Raw genomic sequence first — 27,674 nt, forward strand, 5'->3', positions numbered from 1 at the left:
CCAAACAGCCAATCGAATCGCTGTTCACTAACGCTAGGGCACAGGAGTTCAAGTTACTGATGAGACAAATAAAAAATTTCTGCATTCAGCTGATCTCATGATCGGCGACCGGGTGTTTTAGCACCGTCAACAAATCAACTCATTCTAGCCAGACGCCAATGGTATTGAGGAAGGCAAATGATCTCGTACAACTTTTTCAGACGAGTCCGGATCCACGTAAGGTAACATGACAGATTTGTGGGGTGGGCCTGTATTGATATTGGCCGGAATAACTATGACAGCCAGAACACCACTGCACATTGTCCATGGAAGGGTTACTGGACAGTACTCCCGGGATGACATACTTCCGCCAATCATGGTGCTGTTTTCGCCCCACGCTGGTCCTCGTTTTGTCTTTCAAGACGCCAACGCTCTCGCCCACCGTGCACGCATGTTTTATACTGTAATCGGTAAAGGTTTTATTTTGTGTATATTTTATGATATTTCAATGGTATATTTTCTATGTTCTTAGTTTTGTAGTGATAACCTTTTATGTGTATATAGTTTTATGTTTTGTGTATATTTTTAGTTTATATATAGTCTCTCATAACCCTTAAAGGGGGGCTCACTTTTTATTGTATTTTGTATAGCATATTTTTACCCACACCTGTGAGGTCCCCATAACGTGGATCGATACTCATGATATTAATCACTGGCTTGTCTGGTCCGGATTTGATTATTTACAGACCGCTGTCATATAGCTGGATTATTGCTGGGTGCGGAGTTAAACAGAAAAACAAAACAACAAAAAACAAGTGTTTGAACCATTTATTTATGATATCAAGTTTACTTATATTTCGTTGGACCTCAGACTATGCAGAAGCAGAAATCCAGGACACAAATCTATTATCAACTCTTTTTTTATTTCACTTTGATGCAACAGAAATTTTGCATACTTTGACCATGGAATCTGGATTGTTCCTCATTAGTAACATCGCCAATGCTGCCTAAATTTTGCAAAACCAATTTCCCTCCAAACTTATGTGTCTGGAGCTGCGTATTGCATTTGGAATGTACATGTGGATGTAACGCGGTAAGTTGCTTTCCACTTTTTCCAGTATCAGGATCAAGGAAAGTCTACCAAGCCTGAGTCGTACACTAATGTGGGTCTTTATTTACAGTGGTGCATTCCCTCTTAAAAGGCGTCGATGCTAAAATGACAGGAGTAGCATTTAAAATCGGTTTTAATGGTTCCATATTACTCTAAAATGAGACAAAATCGTATTTCGTAAAGTATTTGTGAAAACGTCATCCAACCCTCTTTCATTGTATAATTCGTTCAATCGCTCAAAATGTAAGTGATGTAATTCGTTCAATACATTTTAAGGTTTGCCGCAATACTTTTTCCTGAGAACAATGGAATTTACGAACTTCAACATGTCTTTCAGTTTTGAATGAGAATGATGCAAATTGCCGCCATTTTTTAATATATGTAATTCCTTCAAAATGGATGGTGTAATTCAAACCTGCCGTTCTTACATGTTGGTTTTATTACGATTGTGAGTGTGCATCTAAGCGTATACGCGATGAGTGTGAACCGTTACCACTCTGGATAATATAAGTAAAAGAGGGTTTTTAATATCTTTTTATCTAATGCCGCACACAGCAGCATTCCAGCTCTATGGCGTCAGTGTGCAAATAATCGACCAGACAATCAAGAATTTGACATCATGAGCATTAGTCTATGCATTTGGGATACGATGACATGCATCAAAAAGTCAGCGAGCTTTACCACCCGATCTCGTTCGGGATCGACCATTTATATTGTAATAGGGTCTGGGATATTAATTGGAGACCAGATATTTTTCAGTTACTGTTGAAAAACCAGATATTTTTTTAAAATTAAAACTAGATTTAAAAAAAATTAAAACTAGGAGCCTAATTAGATATATTTTTTTGAACGAAAAAAACACCTGGCAACAATGCACACACACACACACACACACACACACACACACACACACACACCAATGGCCAAAGAGCGATGTTCACAAATTGGAACGCAAACCTACTGGGAATGACGCCGTGATATAACTGGAATACTGTTAAAAGCGGCGTTAAACCTAACTCACTCACTCACTCACTACTGGGAATGATATTTATGTATTTGATGGTACATCGTATCACTTTACCACATAGGCTTTTGACATCTAGATTTGTCTCAATATAAACCCATGACACCTAATTTCCCTTGTTGTTAATCAGTGACTGAATATTTTGACGCCGCAGTTTACAGCGCCTGTAAAATTGGAATCTGAACCAGGCATACCAGAGACCGAAAACATGTCTGACATACACGTCATCGTCGCAGGATGACACAGCGAGCCTTGGGACCATGGTCATCTTTGGTTGGTTCTTATGACAAGCGCTGACTGATGGGTTTGCCATGGGTGGCACGTGGTCCTGTGCACAGCGTACAAGGCACAAATTTGGTGAAATTAAGCCACGCCCGCCTCAGAGAGTAGTTGAATGGGTGATCGCTTTCAGCAGCTTGACTTCTGCGAGTTTCTAGGGTTTAATTCCTGCTATGACAAGACGATGAATGATTTTACATAGTTGCCTCCCATGTCCGTGCCCGGATCGTATTCCAGGTTCTCCCCACTGTGATCGTAATATGTTGGAAAATAGTGCGGAAGATGTGTCAATTTTTGAGTTATCCCACGTGAATCAAAGATGCAGTTTTAAAACTGAAATATTTACCACTTCTGTGTTTGTTCGGTCTAATCCACTGTCTTGTTACGTCCGAGATTCAGTTAAATAAATTATGAAGCCGGTTCGCCCCGATTATGTTTCTAGGTTTGTCAGCACCATACCCGTGCTCATGGGTTTCAACGAAGTGGTAAACGTCTGAGACCTGCATCACTTCGGGCTTTCCTCCCACGTAAGCTGACACGCCGTGATATAACTGGAATAATGTTAAAAGCGGCGTTAAAGCCAACTCACTCACTAAATTTAAAGCGTCAATACCAGAGAATAACCACTCTCTTTTTTCCGCCGAAACAGATTCCACTGGGCACAAAAATGCCAGACAATCAAGTGATTGACTACTTTGTCCAGTGACACAAAAAGCGCATTTACTGATTTTGTTTTACGTCTTCTGTGTACACATGAAAAATAATCTGCTGCATTATGAGTGAAGGAATACGTTTCAGAAATATGTTCATTTTGCAAGACAATGTGTGCAGTGTTAATGTCTCGGCCCAAACATAACAGAATACCAAACAACCACCTCCATTAATCTCGAGACCCGTGAAGATCCGGGGTAGAATAGGTCATCGGCAACCCATGCTTGCCGTTAAAGGTGACTATGCTTGTCGTAAAAGACGACTAACGGGATCGTGTGGTCAGGCTCGCTGACTTGGTTGATGCCTGTCATCGATCCCAATTGCGTGGATCGATGCTCATGACATTAATCACTGGATTGTCTGGTCCAGACTCGATTATTTACAGACCGCCGTCATATGGCTGGAATATTGCAGAAGGCGGCGTTAAACAACATACCATACCATACCATACCATACCATTAATCTCGAATACTATCACCCTTTCCCTGCGACCCCCAACTTAGACTAATAAAGGAAAATATAATAACAATAATTGAAAAATCAAAACCATTTGTATGTTTGGCACCCATCTGGTCTGATTACTGTACATGCTGTAATTACAGGTGCTGGCAATTACATCGTCAACTACGAGTGTATACATGACACGGTAATAGTGTCCCGATCAATAGTTGCCCAACAAGCCAGGGACCGCCACCACCGTCCTTTATAATGTCCAGCATTCAGGAAGAATGGCCATAGGTCGCAACCTACAGCCGAATGCTTCTGTGAGAAGTCTTACCACGCACGCGTCCATAACCTGACAGCTTGCATTTTCCACATTTGTTCATCGTAATAAGCTGCGAAGTGCTAACGACGTCCAAACGATTGAGCGTGTTGTACACAACAGTAGTCACAGAGTGATTCGGGGATCAATGATCGATATGCTGTAGGCGAGTTATGGCTCCGCCTCCTAGAAGAAAATATGTTGTTGTGTGTCGACACTGACAGGAGTCGCTCATCCTTCAAACACGTAGACATACGAGGGAGCGGCACGGGCAAGTGCAGGCACTGGTCTTCGTATTGACACGCCTTGATATTTTCCAGACGTTAGTACTCGGATATAGCTACGGCGAGCTTACTGAGCAAGTGTGTCACGTTTTCATATATTCAGGTAAGTAGGTTCTCTATACAAATGTGAAGTCATGTGTACATTTTGTTATAAATGTATGGAAATATTCAGGCCTTTTTATAGATACTATTTAGTATAAAAGTATTCAGAAGTTGAGCCACAATATGAATGGCTTGCTACTTCTGTAGTTTTTATACACCATGTCTCGAGGAGACCTTTTGCCCTTGATGAGGCATTAACGATGGGGCATCAATGATGGGACTACTACTACGACTACTACTACTCACCCATGAAGAACAGCAAACCATGCAACACTAACCGGGTCGGGTGGTCAGGCTTGCTGACTTGATGAATAATCAGAGTAGTGTCTGATCCAGATTCGATTATTTTCAGAGATCTGGATCCAATATTGCTGACACAAGCTACTACAACTACAATACTACTGCTACTACTACTACTAATAATAATAATAATGATAATGATAATAATAACGAACATTTGTAATGGGCCATATCCACCCAGGAATACATGTTCATAGCGCTACATGATACGAAATAGGTAAAGAAAAGGAATTTATAAGTAAATGTACTGACGCGGGACAAGATTTCAGGCCTTCTAGATGTTTTTTGTTTAACGCCGTACTCAGCAATAATCCAGCTATATGACGGCGGTCTGTAAATAATCGAGTGTGGACCAGACTATCTAGTGATTGTCGTCATGAGCTAGAAACCGTGAACATGTTCTTGATTTTGATTTATCCAATGAAATGTTTCACCTTATTCGTATTTTCACAAGTCTAGATGTTTTATAGTTTTCGTGTTTTAATGTTTTTTTAGATACATATTATTTGGAAATGCACATATTCCTAATGATATAGAGGTACTGGACATTGTTATGAAAAATTATACATCACACATGTATGTACCACGAATAATTATATGTTCCTCGTATGATACCAGTGGTAAGCAATGTTCATGAACAGTTTTGCTATAACTTTCTTGTGATATAACACGATATATTCTATTATAATGGTCTATATATATTAAATTGTTACTGAATTTATTTCGGTTTAGTTGTTGAAGACTTGCCGCATATCTGCGTCGTTGCACTTTAATTTTGTCTATATGTGTCAACGTGTAAGACGGCGAGGGACTCGTTCAAACTTCTTTAGTCGGTTTTAAAATAAACAAATACAATTACTAACAGAAATAAATTTAGCGGTGATTCCAACTGCTCAGCAGGCAGACGTATCCTGCTCGCGGCTTTACATACAGGTGCTGTCGGAATACCTGACTAACTGACAGTACAGGTGTAAAGATATATATATATATATACATGTATGTTAAAATAGATAACCAAGGACGGACGAAGTGACAATAGCGTTGCCCTTGACATGAGACTTGTGATTTAGTGATGAATTGCTGTGTTGGACAATGACACAATGGATCGCTGTGCTCACAGCATATCACTACAATGCAGTTTTTATGAAGATTTACGGTCTAATTTATTAAGAAAACAACCGAAACTTTAATGATATTTGCGAAGAGAATAAATTTAATTTCTTTATGAATTCAAACATTTTACAAAAATTGCTTGCCTGAACGCTTCTTAGAATGTTCATAATTATTCAATTACATAAATACAATTTGTTTGTTTTGTTTTCCCTCATCGCTTTATACATTTCTTTTCCTTTCGTTGTTGAGTCGAGGAGTTTGTTATTGTTTCCTGTGAGTCTTCTGAATTCGTAGCTAAATTTCCCACCTCTCACATTATATTTATCTACTATGTTTCTGTTGCATAAAGTCTCTCATTAGAACCGCCATCGCACACACGTTGACAGTTGACGGAGATTAAAACAGGCACCACCATAGTTCCAGACTGGTTTCTGGAAATCGTAAACTTGAATTTTCATATTTAGTTCAAACATCTTTTATTATTTAGAGATTGATACAACAGGGTCCTGTACTAGAATGGTATTCGGGTGTTGAAGGTATCCAACATGTCCAAGGTATGTTCAAGGTCCTAGAACTCTCTCTGAATCCCTCATTGCTCTCATTTTAAAGGGCGATAAGGCTCTGCGAAATTGGCAGTGGGGCACGGCTCATTCACCTTAAATCCCACTTAAGTCAATGTTTAACCTAATTCAATGTCACAGTTTCACCAAGGACACTTATCAGAAGGTATGGAACTCAACTTGACATGGGCAAAGGTCTTTCAAATGGTCTCATGATAATGTAACCAATTTAGTGTGGGGGTAAACAAAGGTTCAAGACACTGGTTACGGGGTGAGAACGGTTTCCGGTGTATGATAACACTCCCTAAAACCATATATCATTCAATAAATACAACGTCATGCACTATATTTGAGGCTTCAAAACAGTCCATTACACAAATTAGGTGAAATATAAATGACTTATTATATGACAATATACAAGAGGCGACAACTCCTTGATTAACTCATACATTCAAATCAAATATATATGTATAATACAATAATATGTATCTGCCACAATAATCAACGATCAGTACACAGTTATACTACACACAAGAGAACACCATGAGGTATGCCTCACGAGATGGAACATCTATTTATAGTTAATGGCCTAGTCTGTCTCACAGTCCTCGAACCATATTATTTTTCCTTCCCCCAGCCCTTACTGTAATCCTGAAGACATAAATGATTTCCCGCAGGGTCGGAATCTACCATCTCACTTGGAATCCTTTTCAATTCATGTGGTTGCTCGTTCTATCAAAGATATACATTTTCAGAGACAATCTCCGTTCTCCTACCGATAGTACGTTGCTCAAATATCACTCTAACATGATACTCTCTATCGTGTTTGCTGCCTGATAATACTGCCTCTATATACCCCTAACAACAGGGTCCTGACCAAACTCTATTTAACATTGCTGTCATTTCTCGCACGCCGTGATCTTGTGCCTGGCGACTATCTTACATAACTATCACTTTCTTCAACACATCGCCACATGCAAAGGAGTAAGTGAGTAAGTTGGATCAATTGTCTCTTTGAATGTTACTCCAGTTTGATGTGAAAGGAAGCATGACGTACATGTTTACTACATTGGTGGGTGTGGGGGTGTGGGTGCAGGTGCGGGTCATTATTATTAAATTTATTTATCATTTCTCGCAGCAAACCCGGGTAATCTCCAAATGTCAGTCAACAGATTGGGAAGTACCAAACCTAAGGCACCGAGAACAATGGGGAGTCGGACAACTTGGTACTTGGGATGCAATCGTGACATGTCGAAAGCGAGGTCCGCATATGTGCCATGTTTTTCCTCAATCTTATCAATCACATTTGTGTCAAAGGGGACAGAAAATTCAATGATATAAATGATTTATCAAAAAGGACAAGATCGGGTCTGTTGGCCTGGATACGTCTGAGGCTGTAAATGGGCCTATTTCAAAGACCTTTGTATTGATCATTTTCCCTGACGCCCTCTAGATATTCCGGGTCGTACCATAGATGGACCTCTGTGTCAAAACCACAAAATGGCGAAGACGGTAATAAAAAGATCGAGCTACACCATCATGTCGCTTTAGATACTGTGTTTGTGCCAAAGCTGGGCATCCACTGACAAAGTGATGGACAGTCTCATTAAATTCCTTACATAATCTACATTTCATATTTACATTTTGATGCAAAATCACACATTGACGGTTTCGAGTGGGAAGTGACTGGTCCTGAGCAGCAAACAGAAAGCCTTCTGTTTCACTTTTCAGGCCAGACGACTTCATCCAAGCGAAGGACTCTGCAGGGTTGCTGACCTTCTCAACATACTGGACATAAACTCGATGCAGTGGTCTTTCAGGTAGCCTCTACCTTAAAAACTGAGTCTGGGCCGATGTGATATGGCACTTCGCTTGGTTGACACTAATTTCTGTACCGTCCAGCAGTACAGAACCATCTACAAAATCAACATTGACATTGAGATTATGTCCCACATCCTTGGGTCGTTTTAGAAAACAGTGGAATGCCTTGTTTTTATCATGAGCCTTGACATGCTTCACAAGAGGATAATCAGACAAATAAATGTGTGCAAGAGTGCGCAAAACAATTCTATCATGAAGAGCCCCAACGTTAATCAAACCTCCCATAATGATTGGTAAATATAAGCGATTGAGGGAAGAGCTAGGGTGGTAGGATCTATTGTCTGACATGATTTTTCGTGTGAACGTGTCAATCCCCTGATTTTCTTGTTTCGTCCAATCAGCAACAATAAATGAATATGAAAGGACGGGTACGGCTTAAGTATTTGTGGCTTTGACTTTATTGACAGAGTTCAGCTCTGAACTCCGGATTTTCTTAAGTCTAAATTTGTACTCTGCCCGAAGTTTTTCCTTGATATGGGCATTCTGGAGTTTTACCTAATCTGCATCCCCAAGTACGTATAGGTCTGACCTTCCACGAGATGGTCAATAACTCCTCCTCCAAGTAAACTGACTGATACTCCCACCTATTATTATTATTATGATTATGATTATGATTATTATTAAGGGTCATTGTCAAGAGTGTAATGTTATTCTTCCGAAGGGTAATCAGGTTCTATTGTTCAATCAACCTTCTGTGAATCTCAACACTTTCTTCCTAATCTTAGCCGTATTACAATGGCATTATCTGCACCCGTAATGATAACGCCATCAGTGGATGCGAAGTGCGGTCGTTATCCCTCCACCTGCTCTCTCTTCCTTTCGAAGTTATTGTAGAATCAATACACAGTTGCAGTTAACACATTTTGTAATTATTTGGCAGTTTGTTGTACACATGTACATTTGAATAATGGAACACGTAGATGGGTGACCTTCTCTTTGCTTTGTCCTTGCCAGCTGAAATAAGGTGATTAGATAACAGTGTATGTGTACTGGAATAGGTCGGACTAAGCAAAGACACGGAATTCTTTCAATACATATATACATGGGGGTGAGAAAAAACGCTTTCCAAATTGCAAGACTGCAGTAAACTCTGGTTTAACGGCTGGTTCAATTACACTTGTCAGAGGGGTACTCAAAGTACGTGATCTAGACTACCAGTTGTCGGACTTTCATTTTGTGGAAGCCTCGGTGGCTGAGTGGGTTAGATCGCCGACTTTGTGTGCTGGCGATTAGGTGCCTCACTCTGGAAAGTGTGGGTTCGAATCCCGGACGGGAATCAACTCCAAAAAAAAAGTACTAGAGTCTGTACTTTACTAAGAAAGTGTTATCCCAAATATATCATGTGTTACAATTGCCAATTGTTAACCGTTCGGTTAGTAAAACAGTTTGTAACAGTGAATATTGTTTCACATCGCTATTGCTATTCGCGTTGGTAAAAAAAAATGATTCAATATAATATTGTTCCAATCGGCCTTAAATCAAACTCACTCTTTCACTAGCTCTCTCATGTAAACACCGAGTGTGAAACCTATGGATTGGGACGAATTCCCTCCTGACGAATACTGTTTGAAACGTCTTTATAAAATATAACGGATTTTTAAACAACATCTATTCTGCTTATTCCATAACTCCATCTTCCAGAAATAATCATGTGATTGGGGCGACCTCACATGGAAAGCAACCGTCGTTATATTCACGTTCATATGTGTGTCTGGATGGTGGTACGCTGTTCATGGAAGACGAACAGGGCATGACAGGAATGACTTATAGCATGAAGCCTAGATATTCTATTAAAGGACTGAACTCCACAGCCTGTCGACTCACAACTTGACCTTTTTGCGCAGTTCCTCAAGTGTGTTCTCTCTGTTTAATAGTATTTCAAATTGTCTCCAGAAATTGTTAGTAATCTCCTGTTTCACAGGGATGACACTTCAGTGAAGTAGTTTAAGCCAATGTGGCGAAATCCATTTTGTTCGCCAGACCAATATTAATATAGTAGATCAAATTATCCTCGGAGGCTAAATGGATTAGTCAGGCAGGTCCAGAGTCTGTTTCCTAAGTGACGTTTCAGAACTGAGTCTGGCGCTGGTTTTATGAATTGTTTAAATATGTGTACATGACGATATCTGTACATCTGTAACTTTTGTTAACAGTGCTTCTGAGTCAATATCAGAAATATGATGTTGTGTAAAATCGGATTTTGTTACTATCGATCTGTGGGTTTTATGTTGTTACAGGGGATAACGATCATTGGTTAGGAGACTGGTTGTAGTTAGAGGACAATGTATAAACAATACGGTATAAGTGATGTGAAACTGTCCGGTATCAGTGTTGTGAAACTATACATGTTTAGTGATAATTCTGTCTCTATTTGATCAGATTGAAAGGGTTTGACGTTGGATATCTAGCCTATCGATCACTTGATTGTCTGGTTTATTAAATGGTTGCCGTCAGGCGATAAATATTTATTTGTGTGGATGGCGGGTGCTACCGGTAGGGCAGAACATGCTTACACTTTTCGCGAACATCTGATGTCATCATTGATTTTCAGTGATCCATTCATATAATGTTCACCCTAACTTTGCCCTTTACGCTCATTGGAATCTGTTTCGGTGGATAATTAATAAAGACTGGTTCTATATATATATACAGAACCGTTACCTAAATTCGTGGATAACCTTGATTCGTGGATCGCGGTAATCATCGTGATATCTCGTAAATTAAGTCTCGTATGACGTCACACAGCGGTACTTTTGATGTACACACACTGCCACGCCTTGCTGACAAAAATGTTCCGAATCGCTGCATTACACGTAAGTACAGAAAAACCAAATGTCCAACACTGAGATAAATAGCCATAGAGCACTAATACCAAATGTCATATTTACAAAACATCAAATAAAATATATACCGTAAGCACCACCCTTCTCACATCTCGTCGTCTGCTTGTCTGGATGTCGATAAACATAAGTCACGTGACTTGAGGCGCTGTCGTCTGCTAAAATTAAAAATTAATGGAAATATTTTCGGGCCATCTCGTAGAGCTTTTTTCATTTAACGACAGGGATACAGCTTCTACTTAGAAATCAAAAACAATAAAGTTGCAGTTCATAAAGCGGCATTAAACTTCTCTGTACCCGAGCAAACACTGAGAGACAGGATAAAAGGCAAGATCGATGTTGACACAGTCAAGTCAGGTGCGACTCCAATTTTTGATGCGGAGCAAGACACTAGACTTGTTGACCATGTAACATACATGGCATCCATCGGATACGGATATACCAGGAAAGAGGTTATCCAATTAGGGTTTAACTTTGCTTGTCAGTTAGGAAAACGTGAGCTGGCCTAACCATTATCTGTCAAGGGGTTATATGGTCTGTTGGAGCGATGGCCGGAGTTGAAAGTTAGAGGTGCCAAGTCTCTCAAGGAACTTCGTGCCAAAGCTAGTTCTGAGGAATGCATCAACAAGTATGTTGATGAACCTGCTATGATTATGGACAAATACGGTTTCCAATGAAGACCAGAAGCAAATTATAACGTAGATGAGAAAGGAATCAACAAGTCCCATGTCGCACCGAAAATTGTTGGCTCAAGAAAATCCGTGGCCTACGAGATTTCTTCCAAGAGATCGCCGGTCGTTACACTTTTGGGAAACGCCCTGGGCACATGTATTCCACCTTTCTGTGTATTTGCGGGTGCTAGAATGCGCAGTGAATTGCTTGAAGCCTGTACAGCGGGAAGTGACGGAACTGTTTCTGAATCGGGATGGTCAAATGGTGTTATATTCCAAGATTACTTGGACAGGCATTCTCTTCGATATGCATCTCCAGCAACGCGCGAATAGACCTTTGCATCCTTCTGTACGATGACCACAAGTCGCACATTTCTCCGTCTCTGATAGACTGGGCAAAAGATCACAACATTGTGTTGTTTGCCCTTCCGGCTCACACAAGTCATATTTTGCTGCCAGTGGACGTGGGATGTTACGGTCCGTTTACAAAAAATTACAATGTCACAAGCTGTTGAAGTCTGATGGTACCACAGTCAACAGATATAACATCGCCTCCGTAGCCTGTAGGGCATATTCTGCTGCTTTAACGCCTGGTCACCTGCAGTCGGTATTCAGAAAGTCTGGAATGTATCCCTTTTCGCCAGATGTGATTTATAAATCTTCATTCCAACCAAATGCTTATATCCACCAATCACATGATGAAGACAAATCGCAGCAAGTACCAGCTACTGGCGATGTACACAGCCCACGTTCAAACCCTAACGTTGAGAAGGGGAATCTCGTCTCTAACTTTGACCAAACCCAATTCTTTGTTGACCAGCTTACCATCATTCAGAAGAAGCAAAGAAAACCCCGCAGATCTATCCACAGGATCGCTCGCGGCAAAGCCATTACTGAACCAGAGATCGAAATTCAAGTTAAAAACTATGTTAAAAGTTCAACATCTAAACAACCAAGAAACGACCAGCAAAGTCACATTCATCAGCTAAACCATCTCGGAAGAAACCTAAAAGTACCACCGAGCCAGCAGCGGGACCATCCGTTGCGATTAATCTACTATACAGCAGTGACAGTGAGGATTCGCCAATATCCGATGACGAAACATGTTGCGTGTGTCATCACTTTCAGCCCGCACAACTGGCCCAATGCACATCACTGTTTTTCGTACAATGGGGACAGTGCATGTATCATGACTGTAACCACTGGGTGCACTTACAGCATTCTTGTCCAGTGCGCGTGCTTCGGACTCATGACACATTTTATTGCCTTTGCCATGGTCTGCCATGCAAACCATCGGAAGAGTAGGACTGAAAGAGGACACAAACTTACCTGTAATAAGTGTACATAACTTTATTGACAAGATTCGTTTGGGACTTGTGTGTTGAATGACTATGCTTTTCAACTGTTATCAGCCGACACAGAAATGCTGGTAGGTATAGATTCGAATTCATAAAAAAATATTACACAGTAACGGTACTGGGATTTTGTACAAAGCGATACAATAATCTACTACGTAATCCACGAATCAAGGTGACGTCACATTTTTGTGTGCACATGAATTGCTGATGAATGCAAATGGCGTCGGTAAACAAACTTTTCAGTCACGAGTGCAATCTTCGTCATTTTCTTAGAGTTCAATAGATGGATTGATCAGTGTGTATACAAAACAAAATCAGACTTTTAAACCACGACTTTTTGGTGAACTTTCCCTATATCCAAAGCTCTCCAATAGCAACAGGTAACCCTGATACTCGGAACGCTGTGCTTATGTTTATAAATACCCACCTTGTTCACGAGGACCCTGCTAATACGGAAACCTGCCTTCTGTGCACTTACTGTTTGGAACGTCTATGAAAATTCCAAATCCGTGAAGATCCGGGTAAGAATAGGTCTTCAGCAACCCATGCTAGTCGTATAGGTGGCAATAATTGTTGGAAGAGGCGACTAACGGGATCGGATGGTCAGGCTCGCTGACGTGGTTGATGCATGTCATCGTATCCCAATTGCGTAGATCGATGCTCATGATTCCAAATACCGATCTGTTCGAGATTCGATTAGTTACAGACCGCCGTGATAGAACTTGAATATTAAACGACAAACAAACAAACAGATATTAAGCGATGATATTACGTATTTATGATTCATAAATATGGAAATGTGGCAATGTGAAACATGTTCTTTGTTATGCAAAGCTTGTGAGTCTTGGACTAGTACAAGCAACCACAAACACACACGACATAAACGTCTCCTGATTTTTTAACGCTACGTTAACCCCATTTTACCTAACTTGATCGCCTGCCTTTATAAAAGCGAAGCACTGGATAGGGAGTCGATAGGAAATGGACGCCAAGTGATCGGGATGTAAGACACACGGCTGTTGAGGAGCCGATTATACTAACTAGCACAACTAAAGGCGTTAAGTGTACATTTGGGAGTTGAATAACAAGTTAAGTGTTTCTACTTTTGTTTAAGTATTTGTGCAGTGGCGGTGGGACTCAGTATAAGTGTAATATAGTCACACATCGCCAATGCGGATGTATTCCTCTTTTGGTAAATGAATGTATTCGCGATCGAATGTGATTGATGGGTTCGAGTATTGATGTATGGATGTATGATTGTGAATGTATTGGTGGGTTTGGGTTTGAATGTGTAAACGATCAATGCACGTGCGATTGTGGGTGTATTGGTGGGTCGGGGAATTGATGTAGATGTTTGTTTGTTTTGTTTGTTGTTTAAGGACGCACTCAGCAATATTCAGGCTATATGACGTCGTACTGTAAATAATCTAATCTGGACCAGACAATCCAGTGACTGACATATTGAGCATCGATCCACGCAATTGGGATCAATGATATGCATCAACCAAGTCAGCGAGTCTGACCACCCGATCCCGTTAGTCGTCTCTTACGACAACCATAGTCGCCTTTTACGGCACGCATGGGTTGCTGAAGATCTACTCTACTCCGGATTTTCACAGGTATGATGTTGATGTGTTTTACTATGATTATGAATGTATTCATGCGTTGGGGTATGAATGTATTCATAATCAATGCACGTGAGTTGTAGTATTAATGTATATAAAATAATGTTGCATCTGATTACTGATGCATTATTCGTGCATGGATGTATTTACGATCAAGTGGGTGTATTCGAGGATTTGCGTGTTCATGGATTCCGGATTAACATGGAACAATGAGGAAAATGTCATTGTAAAATGTAAATTGTAAATATACACTGCACAAGATGAAACGCTAAAGTGATTTTAGATGTATATTTTATATATCATAGTGATAATCAACAGATGGTAATCGATTTTTTTCAAATTTGGCACACATCATTGTCATTGACCCTGGTTCCATATCGCACACATGGAACTGTAGATTCTCAAGCTGAAGGTCACGTACCCCTTCTGAATATCTTGTATGGCCATGGCAGGACCTGGATGTTGCGATTCCTGAGGGTCGGGCGTTGGTTAATGACGTTCGCTTGGAGCATAATGCAAAGGACGCATGGAAGGGAACAGTTTTCGCACTACCACGCTAAGTGCGTATTGATTCTATCGAATTAAATATTCTCTTGCATTGTCATTGTATTACGTCATTAAAACAACATGTCCTCGGGCATGTTAATCTTCATTGTATTGCCTCATCAGGATGTCAGTGTTACTGCGTTTCCTGTTAGTTTGTTACATAATTCATGCGCTGAACGAACGTGCCTGGATTCGGGTTACCAGTGTCACGTTGTTTATGCCGTCAACAGGGAGTATGCGCTGAAAAGTGCATGGAAACAGTCTATGTATCGGTGCTTCAGGGGTGACCGTGCGCAAACATTATGCAAACATTATAGTTGAAACAATAACCAGATACCGAAGTACAGTAAACTACGGTTATAACGAACTCAAAGGGGCCACTAACTTTTGTTTGTTATAACCGTAGTTCGTTATAAGCATATATACATCATAGCTATAGCAAATAGTCGGGACAAAAAATCGGTTCGTTATATCCGTCAGTTCGTTATAAGCGTGTTCGTTATAAACGTACTTCACTGTATAGAAATAAATGAGAAAGCCTCACTTGCTCAATATTGACAACCTCATTCTTAGAAAGGCACACAGTCTAGTTTGCTTTGTTGTCAAGCCTGGTGGTGTTTTGGGTCGCCATTTTCATTTTGCCTCTCAGCACTGGTGACGGCCTCTCAAAGTTGCTGACTTTCGCTCTTTAGCGCTGTGCCACAGCGAGGTGTTGTACAACGCATCAATGGACAGTGCTAGGCCCAAGCAATACAACCCAGTCTTTTTCTAAAGCTTGGCGGGGGCACGGGTGGACCAGTCGTCTAAGGCGCCGCGATTCGCTGTGCAGAGTTGCGTCCCTTGGCCACGCCAGAAACCTATGATTGTGGGTTCGAATCCCGCTTCGCCCCAATTATGTTTCTAGGTTTGTCAGCACCATACCCATGCTCGTGGGTTTCACCGAAGTGGTAAACGTCTGAGACCTGCATCACTTCGGGCTTTCCTCCCACGTAAGCTGACACGCCGCGATATAACTGGAATACTGTTAAAAGCGGCGTTAAACCCAACTCACTCACTCACTCTAAAGCTTGGCAGGTGCAGTTATTGAGAGAGCATTCAGCGTACACGATACACTGTCGGATATTATTCGCTGTGATTTCAAGCTTTAACCCCGGTGAGACTATCAACGGAAATATTGACGTCTGCTTCTCAGGGCCCCCATCCCACAAAGCGATCTTTGAGCCACGATTGTACGATAAGTCTATGATAAAGAATCGGAGTTACGATTATCTTAGTGCAAATATCGGAACGGGGCCCTGGAAAACATTTCCCTTGTAAGGTACCGTACCTAAGTGTTTGTGTGAGTTGGGTTTAACGCCGTTTAACAGTATTCAAGTTATATCGCGGAAAGAGGAAAGCCCGAAGTGATGCAGGCCTCAGACGTTTACCAATTCGGTGAAACCCACGAGCACGGGAATGGTGCTGACAAACCTAGAAACAATTGGGGCGAACCAGAATTCGAACCGAAAATCATAGGTTTCGGGTGCGTCCAAAGGGACGCAACTCTGCACAGTGAATCGCGGCGCCTTAGACGACTGGGCCACCCGTGCCCCCACCGTACCTACGTCAGGTCTTAGAGTGAATGAGTAACACAGAAAGATAACAAAAAATGGCGGAGGGTTCATGTTGTGAAACTTGGGGACGGTTAATGTGACGACAAACCAGGTATATGATAATCGGGGCGACTGTGGGATTCGACATCACGTCCAGCTGATCCTGACGGTTAAGGGAGCGAACTGTGGCGTTTTTAACTTATTCTGTAGAAAGTAGCAAATGAGTACATCTAGTTCATATAAAAACCAGGGGGGCACGGTGGGTCGAATCGTCTAGACCGCCGTAATTCGCTGTACAGATTTGCGTCCCTTGGGCTCGCCAGGAAACTATGATTATGGTTTCGAATCCCGGTTCGCCCCTATTAGTTTCAAGGTTTATCAGCACCATATCCGTGCTCGTTGGTTTCACCAAAGTGGTAAACGTCTGAGACCGGCATCAGTTCGGGCTTTCCTCCCACATTAAGCTGACATGCCGTGATCTAAACGGAATAATGTTCAAAGCGGCGTTAAACTCACTCACCTAAAAAACAAGTACATGGCATCTTTGACATGGGCCATTCATATCCCATGCAGTAACAACAAACGGGAAAGCGACGAATGTTTTGTTTGTTTGAGGAGGAGGTACATGATACGTCCACGGCAACAAAAAGTTTAATAGTCAACATCAATCATCAAGGTTTGTGGTTAATCGAATCTGGGCCTCAGAAACCACTGTTTAATAATTCAGGCAATATATATATTTATACCAGGCACTAGAACAATAAAAAAGGTGTTGACGACTAACATCGAAAAACACATCTAGTTTGCACGCGTCGTTCCTTGGGTGTCGTCATTCCTGATTTTCACAATTTCACGGTAGGTCGATTAATCTCTGTCGACTATCATTTCTGTCAACCTTATTGATTCTGCCTATCATACAATTGTGATTTACTTGATTCATTCATTGCTTGTGTATGAGCTCGCGATGCGGCAGCGGGCTCTTGGCATGCTCGAAGTCCGCGTGCAGTGGCCAATCAGTTCAAAGTCTTACAGTCTGTTAGGAGGCTATGGAACAGGCACTAACAAACCCAAACTATTTGTCATGGACTCCGTTCAGGGCGTTCCAGGTCAACGAAAAGAGTACCTGGATGCCGTTGTACAAAACAACCTCAGCGCTACGATTGTCGTAGTGAGTGAGGGAGTGAGTTGGGTTTAACGCCGCTTTTAACAGTATTCAAGTTATATCACGGCGTGTCAGCTTAATGTGGGAGGAAAGCCCGAAGTGATGCAGGTCTCAGACGTTTACCACTTCGGTGAAACCCACGAGCATGGGTATGGTGCTGACAAACCTAGAAACATAATTGGGGCGAATCGGGATTCGAACGCACAATCATAGGTTTCTGGCGTGGCCAAGGGACGCAACTCTGCACAGCGAATCGCGGCGCCTTAGACGACTGGGCCACCCGTGCCCCCACGATTGTCGTAAGTCTATGTGGTAAGGTATGGGAGTTATCATCACCTTAGCGCTAAGATAGCTTTGTACAACGGCACCCTGGTCGATTGATTAACCTCAGAAACCAGGTTCAACGAAATTGAGCTGAAACCGGCGAATCACATTGCTGCAAACGTTCAATCAGGCTAGTGGGGTACGAGTTACGGGTCAGACGATTAGATATCTAATCTAAGTCTACAAACAGCTCATCTCCATGCTCGATGGCCACGTGTTGTGCCGCCCCTTACAAATCATCATTGCCAACAGACGTCAATGGTGTACTCAACGTCGAAAAAGGGGTAACCGTCGCTGATCACGTGTCATGTCCCGATTCACTTCCTTAATAGGTGTGGTCGTGTCTTGCGACGTTGACATGGACGTCAAGCCAGTGTCAACCAGAAACCTCATGACAGATTTGTCAAGAAAGGGTCACTGGACAGAACTACGGGACAACATTCTGACACTCTTGTTGTTCCGTTTGCAAGGCTTGTGGGTCGACGTTTTAATTTGTCTTTTAGGGCCCCGTTCCTCAAAGCGATTTTAGCGCTACGATGATCGTAAGCCTATGTCAAAGTATGGGACTTACGATCACCTTACTGCTAAGATCGCTTTGAGGAACGGGGCCCGGGACGACAACGCCCGTGCTCATCGTGCACACATCGTCAATGCTCACCTCCAACATCACAGCATCCATAGAATGCCGTGACCAACAATGTGCCCAGACATTGCCCCAATGGAACACGTCTGGGACATGATAGGCAGACGCGTGCGTCAACGTCATAGGCCGCCGACCATGTTAGCTGTAATTGGCCATGCACTGCATGAGGAGTGGATCAGACTCCCTCAGATCGCCATTGGGAAACTCATATCCAGAGTGCCTAGTCGATTGAATGAATGTTTGACAAGTCATGGTGGTATTACGCACTACTGATCCAAAACGTCAACTTCTGAAATTTTCCATCTTACCCCTCTCGCCCTTCAAAATCGTTAGAGGTCATAACATCTACTGTCATACTTCACTATCGGTTTTATCGTGTTTCGAATTCGTTCATTATTATCAAAACATTATTACTAAAAACTAACATCTCTTACCATTTTGGAAATTTTAATTAATTTCAGAGTATCCTCTTCTTTTGTTAAGAACAACGAACAGAGTTAAACTACAGATCCAAAATAACTCATTTTACTGTAATCCTTAATTGTAAGTTAATTTTGCCTCGTAGGTATTTTGACAGTCAGCTTTGTTCATCTTTATTGATACTTCATCGACATTGCTTGTAGTTCTGACTTATGCAGTTTGTGGAGTGGATGGAGTAGTGTGCCGTGGATGCAGAGAGAAGATCGGGACAATGCAAGTTGTTCTTGTATATATATATATATATCCCGTATCGAAGATAATATTTGGGAATCCAGTTTTGAGGCAGTCTGTACAAGATGACATCCTTGCTTGTGACGCTCTTCGGACAGACGCACAATGCATTAGATATTAGATCGCGGAGACGTTACAAACGGAAATTCACACGAACGTTTTGCGTGCTGATTACCAGGAAGAAGCCATATTTCTTCTGAACCTACCTTCTAAACTGTGACAAATTATCAACTTGGTACTCCAGACGGTCAAATGAATGTCAACTATTAAAGGAACTTATCACCTGTCGTGAACAAAGGAAACACATCAATTAACTCTAGGCTAGACGCATCACTACGTTTGGGACTGACCTAATAAGATTCCGTTTCATGTTCCCTGTTTTTTTTGCTTTTTTTGTTTTTTTCATTCAGAGGGAACATGTTTTAGGTCTGTTAAATCTGTTTGAGTGACCATCCTGTGTATTCCTCTCCTGCTCCATCCCCTTTGTTTCCATGAACATTTAGTGCCTGGTTTGAGTAAGAAATAATTTTTGCCTTTTTAGTTTACTCAAAGTGAAGAAGGAAAAGTAGAGCTCATAACCATTGCGAATCATTAGGATGTCGAACACGTCATATCACACAAAAGTGGTCAACAAGTCTTGTCAAATCGTCCTACATATACAGACTCAACACCTGGCGACTAATTTGTGTGTCCTTGAAATATGTACCCGTGGATGCTATTTCCATTATTCTCAGCCGCCTCTGTGGTCTTGTGGTAGAGCGTCCGCCCGGAGAGCGGAAGGTCCGGGGTTCGATCCCCGGCCGCGTCATACCAAAAGACGTTAAACGATGGTACTTGTTGTTACCCTGTCTGGCGCTCGACATTAAGGGGCTAAAACAAGGACTGGTCGGCTCGGAGTCAGTATACTGTGTCAGAGTGGGGTATTCATGTTAAACTGCGGCATGGTATCTCAGTGAGCTAGCACTATAAATCGGCATCAGTCCGGACTAGTACAAGCATCCACACACACACGTCGCACGTCGCTATATAAGTGCATTGCTTGAATAGCGGCGTAAAACCTTACTCACTCACTCTACCACTGGACCACGGAGGCGGTCAATAAATGTATGTGATGCAATGATATCTTCCCCGGTAATATTGGCTTATGCTGGTAAGCGAGTGTAGAATGTTTACGGCTATGGACATGAGTTATTACCAGTTTTAGTTTATGAACTTTACACTGAATACTCGTGTGTACAGGAAACTATTATATTTGCGTGTTTTCTTAGAACATGGTGCTGAAACCTAAAACAAATTGACGAACAGTGTTCTTGAAGGAAACAGTGCAAGACACTAGTGTGTGTGGTTGCTGAAACCGCTTCCTCTCACTGTGTCAGGATGTATATACTTGTACACACGTGTCACTACATGCAAGACAGCGTCCTGTTCGATGCATACATGTCCGTTATCATGGACGATGATAGTTAACATTAATCTCAACATCACTCATGGAGAATATAAATAACCATTTCACAAAAACTTATGGTAAGACGGGATTCAAATTTGAAATATGAATTTATTAAAATATTTGCTTGAAATAAATCTCTTTGAAGCTTCAAGCGATGTTTGTTTGTCGGACGTTATCAAAACAAACTAATTTTGTTTGAAACAAATAATTAGATTTCAGACAGAAAAAAAACAAAAGAAATACATATTTGCAAGACGTTAATCAAAAGTGATAATTTAAATATAAACACACCGTGTCGGGATATTTAAGTTCATAATGGTGTGTGTTCGAATTTGACGATACCAAAGACAGATTAGAGTATTCCATATTGAGATAGAAGGGGTGTATATTGTTATAATTCTTTGGAGGCTTTGTCTTGGGCGCTGTTGTTTTGAGTATGTTAAGGTGAGTGAAAATGCAAACATGATCAGCTTTTCAACTATATTATCGCGGGTGAACTGAACGTGGAGCCAAATGTGGCGTGTACCCCCTTAAGAATCCCTCATCACTGGGTAACGTGTGGAAAAACGAATGACCATAATCAAGGTGGATTTCGTATTCCAACCCAGGTTAACATTAGAAAATTATGATAAGGAAATGTGAAACAGTTTTAACTAAGTTAACATTCAGTTTACGAACTTCTTGCTTTAGTTTATGAACTCTTTGTTTCAGTTCATGAGTGTCCTTGATTTAGTTCATGAACTTCTTGTTTCAGTTTATGAACTCCCTGATTCAGTTTATGAACTCCTTGTTTCAGTTTATGAACTCCTTGTTTCAGTTTATGAACTCCTTGTTTCAGTTTATGAAGTCATTCAGTTTATGAACTCCTCGTTTCAGTTAATGAACTCCCTGTTTCAGTTAATGAACTCCCTGTTTCAGTTTATGAACTCCTTGTTTCAGTTTATGAACTCCTTGTTCAAGCTTATGAACTCCTTGTTTCAGCTTATGAACTCCTTGTTTCGGTTTATGAACTCCTTGTTTCAGTTTATGAACTCCTTGTTTCAGTTTATGAACTCCTTGTTCAAGCTTATGAACTCCTTGTTTCAGCTTATGAACTCCTTGTTTCGGTTTATGAACTCCTTGTTTCGGTTTATGAACTCCTTGTTCAAGCTTATGAACTCTTTGTTTCGGTTTATGAACTCCTTGTTTCAGTTTATGAACTCCTTGTTTCAGTTAATGAACTCCCTGTTTCAGCTTATGAACTCCTTGTTTCGGTTTATGAACTCCTTGTTTCAGTTTATGAACTCCTTGTTCAAGCTTATGAAAGGGTATCAAAAGACATACAGTGGGAAGTAATTTGCAGGTATTTCCACGTGGTATTTCTATTGCTGTCTCTTGTCATATACATGGTGGGGATGGGATGATTACAGGGCAATATCATTCCCATACATCAGAAATATTGCCATGGCATGCCTGAATAAATGTTAACTGTTGTAGCATTAAACAAACACACTGACGATATCAACAATTGATAACTGATTGTAGTACTGATTTCAATGTGTATCGAACTGATCACATTAAGTTGTTTTCTGTGGATTAGGTTCAGCTTGATCCGTCTACTGGTGTCCCCTGATATCCATCATACTGACAGTTGTGTACGCTGCCTCTAATGAAATTCTATTGTCATGATTACATAACGTTTTTTAACTAAAACCTATAGTACGATGAACAATGAAAATGAATCGATCGACAAAGGAATATGAGTCGTCTACGTTATAATTGTTCAACTCCCTAATGATCAGATCAAACTGGTGTCTCAGTATTAATTACTTCCGGCATCATTTAGAAGATCACAAAATTGTCGAGTAGGGTAAGTAGGTAAATATTTAAATGCCCAGAGATACTAGACCTCCCAACGACTATGGATTAACGTTTTGCTACCTGGTAGTTTACGATTAAAACTGTAATGAGATTTAATACATGTACCTAAGGTGCTTTGGGGGTGAATCAGGTGATTCAGTTGTGAATCAGGTGAATTAGGGTGAGTCAGGGGTAAATCGGGTGAGTCATGGTTGAATCAGGTGAGTCAGGTGGGAATGAGGTGAGTCATGGTTGAATCAGGTGAGTCAAGGCAATCAGGTGACTTAGGGGTGAGTGAGGTGAGTCAGGGGAATCAGGGAGAGTCAGGTGAATGAGAGAGTGGGTCAGGTGAATGAGAGAGTGGGTCAGGTGAATGAGGAAGTGAGTCAGGTGAATCAGGGAGAGTCAGGTGAATGAGAGAGTGGGTCAGGTGAATGAGGAAGTGAGTCAGGGGAATCAGGGAGAGTCAGGTGAATGAGAGAGTGGGTCAGGTGAATGAGGAAGTGAGTCAGGTGAATCAGGAAGTTAAACTGGAAGTGGTATCCTTGAGCCGTCGTAGATAGAAACTAGAGTTAAAAAATCAACAATCTGTCACAACTGCCATCATCATCTTGCACCATAAACTGAAAGTTGATGGAGTTGAGCCTTCGACATGCATATGTCTTGAAATAAACGTTCCGACATAAATGAATAGTTAGTGAGTCATTTCAAGTTAAAAAGATGGTTGGTTGGTTGGTTTGTTGTTTAACGCCTCACTCAGCAATATTCCAGCTATATGACGGCGGTCTGTAAATAATCGAGTCTGGACCAGACAACCCAGAGATTGATATCATGGGCATCGATCCACGCAATTGGGATCGATGACATAATTCAACCAAGTCAGCGAGCCTGACCACCCGACCCCGTTAGTCGCCTCTCACGACACGCATAGTCGCCTTGTACGGCAAGTAAGGGTTGCTGAAGACCTATTCTACCCCGGATCCTTTGGAGGGAAATGCATTTGAAACAGATGACGAGCCTTAATGGTAATATCTCACAGTACCTCTGCGAATGATTCACGGGAAGCATGACAAACAAAGTGTCCTCAAACAAAGGAACGCCGACCAAAGTATTGCCTTTTGTTCAACAGTCTCATATGTCAACGACCGCCTCCGTGGTCTAGTGGTAGAGTGTCCGCCCGGAGTGTGGAAGGTCAGGGGTCCGTCATACAAAAAACGTTTAAATATGGTACTTGTTGTTTCCCTGTCTGGCGCTCGGCAGAAACAAGTACCACTATAAATCTGCATCAGTCCATCATCCGCATCGAAAACTAGAAATCCTGCTCAGATTTTGCAAAGGTAACCAATTCAAACTGCTTATTCGGCTCTGCTTCAGTATCATCCAACACATGAGACCTAATAATGAAGAGTGATGGAAGAAGCTTGCTATTAATCAAATGTCTTGGCGAACTATGCTTTATCATTTTGTCTCCTTGTAGAGGCGATATGACAAGTACTTGTAAATGGATGGTTGTGGTTTCAGACACTTCTTTTCATTTTGTCAGTTCAAAGCTTTCTTCTTTCATTTTCCGTTTTGTATGAGGGCTAGTATATTGCAGTCTTGTAGTTAGGTCGCATGGAGAATGACAGCCAATCCCTATCGACCAGTCTGTATCCAATTACCAGTGGATTGTTATGGAAGAATTCCTCGAAGTCCTAAATATGTTGCACCTTTAGGAACGGATAACCCTCACATTATTGTTACAAAGGTGTTACTCATCGATATATATATCAAGACCCGTGACGATCCGGGTAGAATAGGTTTTCAGCAATCCATGCTTGTCGTAAGAGGCGACTAACGGGATCGGGTGGTCAGGCTCGCTGACTTGGTTGATGCATGTCATCGATCCCAATTGCGTGGATCGATGCTCATGATGTCAGTCACTGGATTGTCTGGTTCAGACTCGATTATTTTACAGACCGCCGTCATATAGTTGGAATATTGCTGAATGCAGCGTTACACAAACAAACAAACACTTAAGTGGCACATTGGGAAACGAAATCTTGACAAGTAGATTTACATTAATACATATACAATCGTACGGGGGCGGTCGGGTAGCCTAGTGGTTAAAGCGTTCGTCACTCCGAAGACCCAGGTTCGATTCCCAACATGGGTACAATGTGTGAAGCCCATTTCTGGTGTCCCCCGCCGTGATATATTGCTGGAATATTGATAAAAGCGGCTTAAAACCATACTCACTCAGCCCTTTCCTGGTGTCCCCGCCATGGTGTTGTTGGGATACTGTTAAAGCAGCGTTTAATGATACTCACTCACTTGAAGGTCAATTGGCCATATCATGCCCACAGTAACCGCCTGTTGGATTCATTCAGTAGTTTCCATTTTTTCGTCAGTTAAGTTGCGTTTGCTTTCATATCTATCTACCCTAATGTACCGGACTGGCGTTTCAATATTGGGCTTTATCGACTAAATTTGATTAACGTATTATTCCTTATTTCAACATCTTTAAAACTCCAGCCAACTTAGACACTTCATTTCTAGATTGAGGTGTGTCTGAACTATATAAACCTGTAAACCAATTTTGCTGAAAAAAATATTATAACCCTCTATATTTAAATTCTGCTTTAGTAATATAACGCGTAATTCTTGCACGTCAGCAATCTTGTCACATAGTTCATCAGCAGAAAATTGAACTTCTCATTAAATCTTTCTCAGCAATATGTTATGCTGCGTCGGAGCTATGGAAATAAACGATTTTCACTTTTTTCTTAGCGCCTGGTTAGAATCAAATATTAAGCCTGGAACTGTTATGAGATTTAAATGGGACACACGATTGGATGGAATCAATATCAGCTTTTACTTTTAGCTCGGTTCGGGTCTCTATTTGACTTCTTCGTGAGAACATTTGCAGACATGACACTGCCAAATTGAAACACCATGGTCTTCTCAGGATTGGTTTGAGATGCACATCACTGAATGGATGGGTTGTGGATCTGTTCCAATACATCTCACACACGCGAAATTGATAAGTGATCTGTAAATGACATTGGTCCATTTGTCCGTCAAATGTGGATTTGTTTCAGCCATAAGAGCAGAGCGCGCGTGATGATCATCGGGTTCTCGGATCAATTGCTTTCGCTATTTTGAGCAATCAAGAATATGGCGTCTTATCTGACGATAAATTGCTTCAATGTATCATTTGGAATAAATGGGGATATGTTTATCAAAGTAAATTGAGTCTTTCCATTATCAGGACGAGAATGTTGTTCCGGCAGAGGCGGTCTGGTCTACACGGTCGAAGGCCATCACAGCAATATCTGATTTAATTGAGTTTCTTCTGATACGAAACCTCAATTACCGACCTACATGTACAAACACCGCCTATCGTATCACCCAGCACTCTCTAGCCCAGCATGCAGTGCGGTACCCATACTTATAGACTTGCATGGGCTGTATTTGATATATTTGTACCAGGGTCTGTAAGACAGATTAGTTAAATTCATATTATCAATGTTCGTGAGTACAGGCGGAGTAACTTTATTCTATGGCCAGCAAATGTGACTTCTCCCAGAAAGCGCTGCCTTATCGAACCCATCCAGAACTTTTCGGAGAATGCGAAGACTCGCCAACACTGCAGCCATTTACAAAACTGTAGGATGCCTTATTTTCATGATGAGTCATTATATGCTTCACAAGAGCATCATCATGAAACAATTCTGATTGAGGAAAGAGCGAGGGTGGTGGGATCTATTATTTTTATTATTATCATTACCATTATTATGTACAGATTAAAATAAAAAATGTAGCAAAGAGGGTTTGGGTGATCCTGGTACAGTCAGGCTGGTAAGGCTCATCATCAGCTCAGGGCCCTTGCCCCCTCTACACGCAGCCCAGACAGCGAATGGGGCTTCTCCCAGGAAGCGCTGCCTAGTCAAACCCACCCAGAACTTTTCGGAGAATGTGAAGACTCTCCAACACTGCAGCCTTCTGCATTACTCAGATTGTCAGAAGGGCTGTATTCCTGGTAGCAAACCCGGGTACTCTCCCAATGTCAGTCAACAGATTTGGAGGTACCAAACCTAAGGCACCGAGAACAATTGGGAGTCGGACAACTTGGTACTTGGGATTTGCCATGTTTTTCCTCAATCGTGTCAATCACATTAGTGTCAAAGGGGACAGTAAATTCAATGATATAAATGATTTCATTAGATTTATCAAAAAGGACAAGATGAGGTTTGTTCGCCCTCTAGATATTCCGGGTCGTACCATGGATGGACCTCTGTGTCAAAACCACAAACATGGCGAAGACGGTAATAATATGATCGAGCTACACCATCATGTCGCTTTAGATACTGTGTTTGTGCCAAAGCTGGGCATCCACTGACAATATGTTGGACAGTCTCATTACATTCATTACATAATCTACATTTCATATTTACATTTTGATGCAAAATCAAGCATTGACGGTTTCGAGTGGGAAGTGACTGGTCCTGAGCAACAAACAGAAAGCATTCTGTTTCACTTTTCAGGCCAGACGACTTCATCCAAGTGAAGGACCCTGCAGGGTTGCTGATCTTCTCAACACACTGCACATAAACTCGATGCAGTGGTTGTTCAAATAGCTTCCTCTTGAGTCCGGGCCGACTTGATATGGCACTTTACTTGGTTCACACTCATTTCTGTACCGTCCAGCAGTACAGAACCATCAACAAAATCAACACTGACATTGAGATTATGTCCCACATCCTTGGCTCGTTTTAGAAAACAGTGGAATGCCTTGTTCTCATCACGAGTCTTGACATGCTTCACACG

The 27,674-nt window shown here is 41.4% G+C and overlaps 1 protein-coding gene and 1 pseudogene across 1 annotated transcript in view; both read left to right on the forward strand.

The window, feature by feature from the left end:
* The first annotated feature begins 3,955 nt into the window (after positions 1-3,955).
* The window catches only part of LOC139448453 (C-C chemokine receptor type 5-like), a 42,552-nt gene continuing 18,833 nt past the window's right edge, over positions 3,956-27,674 (forward strand). Inside the window, exon 1 of the mRNA XM_071230003.1 lies at positions 3,956-4,254. The gene's annotated coding sequence lies outside the window, so the exon portion shown is untranslated. The remainder of the gene's footprint in view (positions 4,255-27,674) is intronic.
* Positions 10,864-12,140, forward strand: LOC139448728 (uncharacterized; annotated as a pseudogene).

The sequence above is a fragment of the Haliotis cracherodii genome, unplaced genomic scaffold, assembly GCF_022045235.1.
Source record: "Haliotis cracherodii isolate W230 unplaced genomic scaffold, xgHalCrac1.p SCAF_7, whole genome shotgun sequence".
NCBI classification, from domain to species: domain Eukaryota; kingdom Metazoa; phylum Mollusca; class Gastropoda; order Lepetellida; family Haliotidae; genus Haliotis; species Haliotis cracherodii.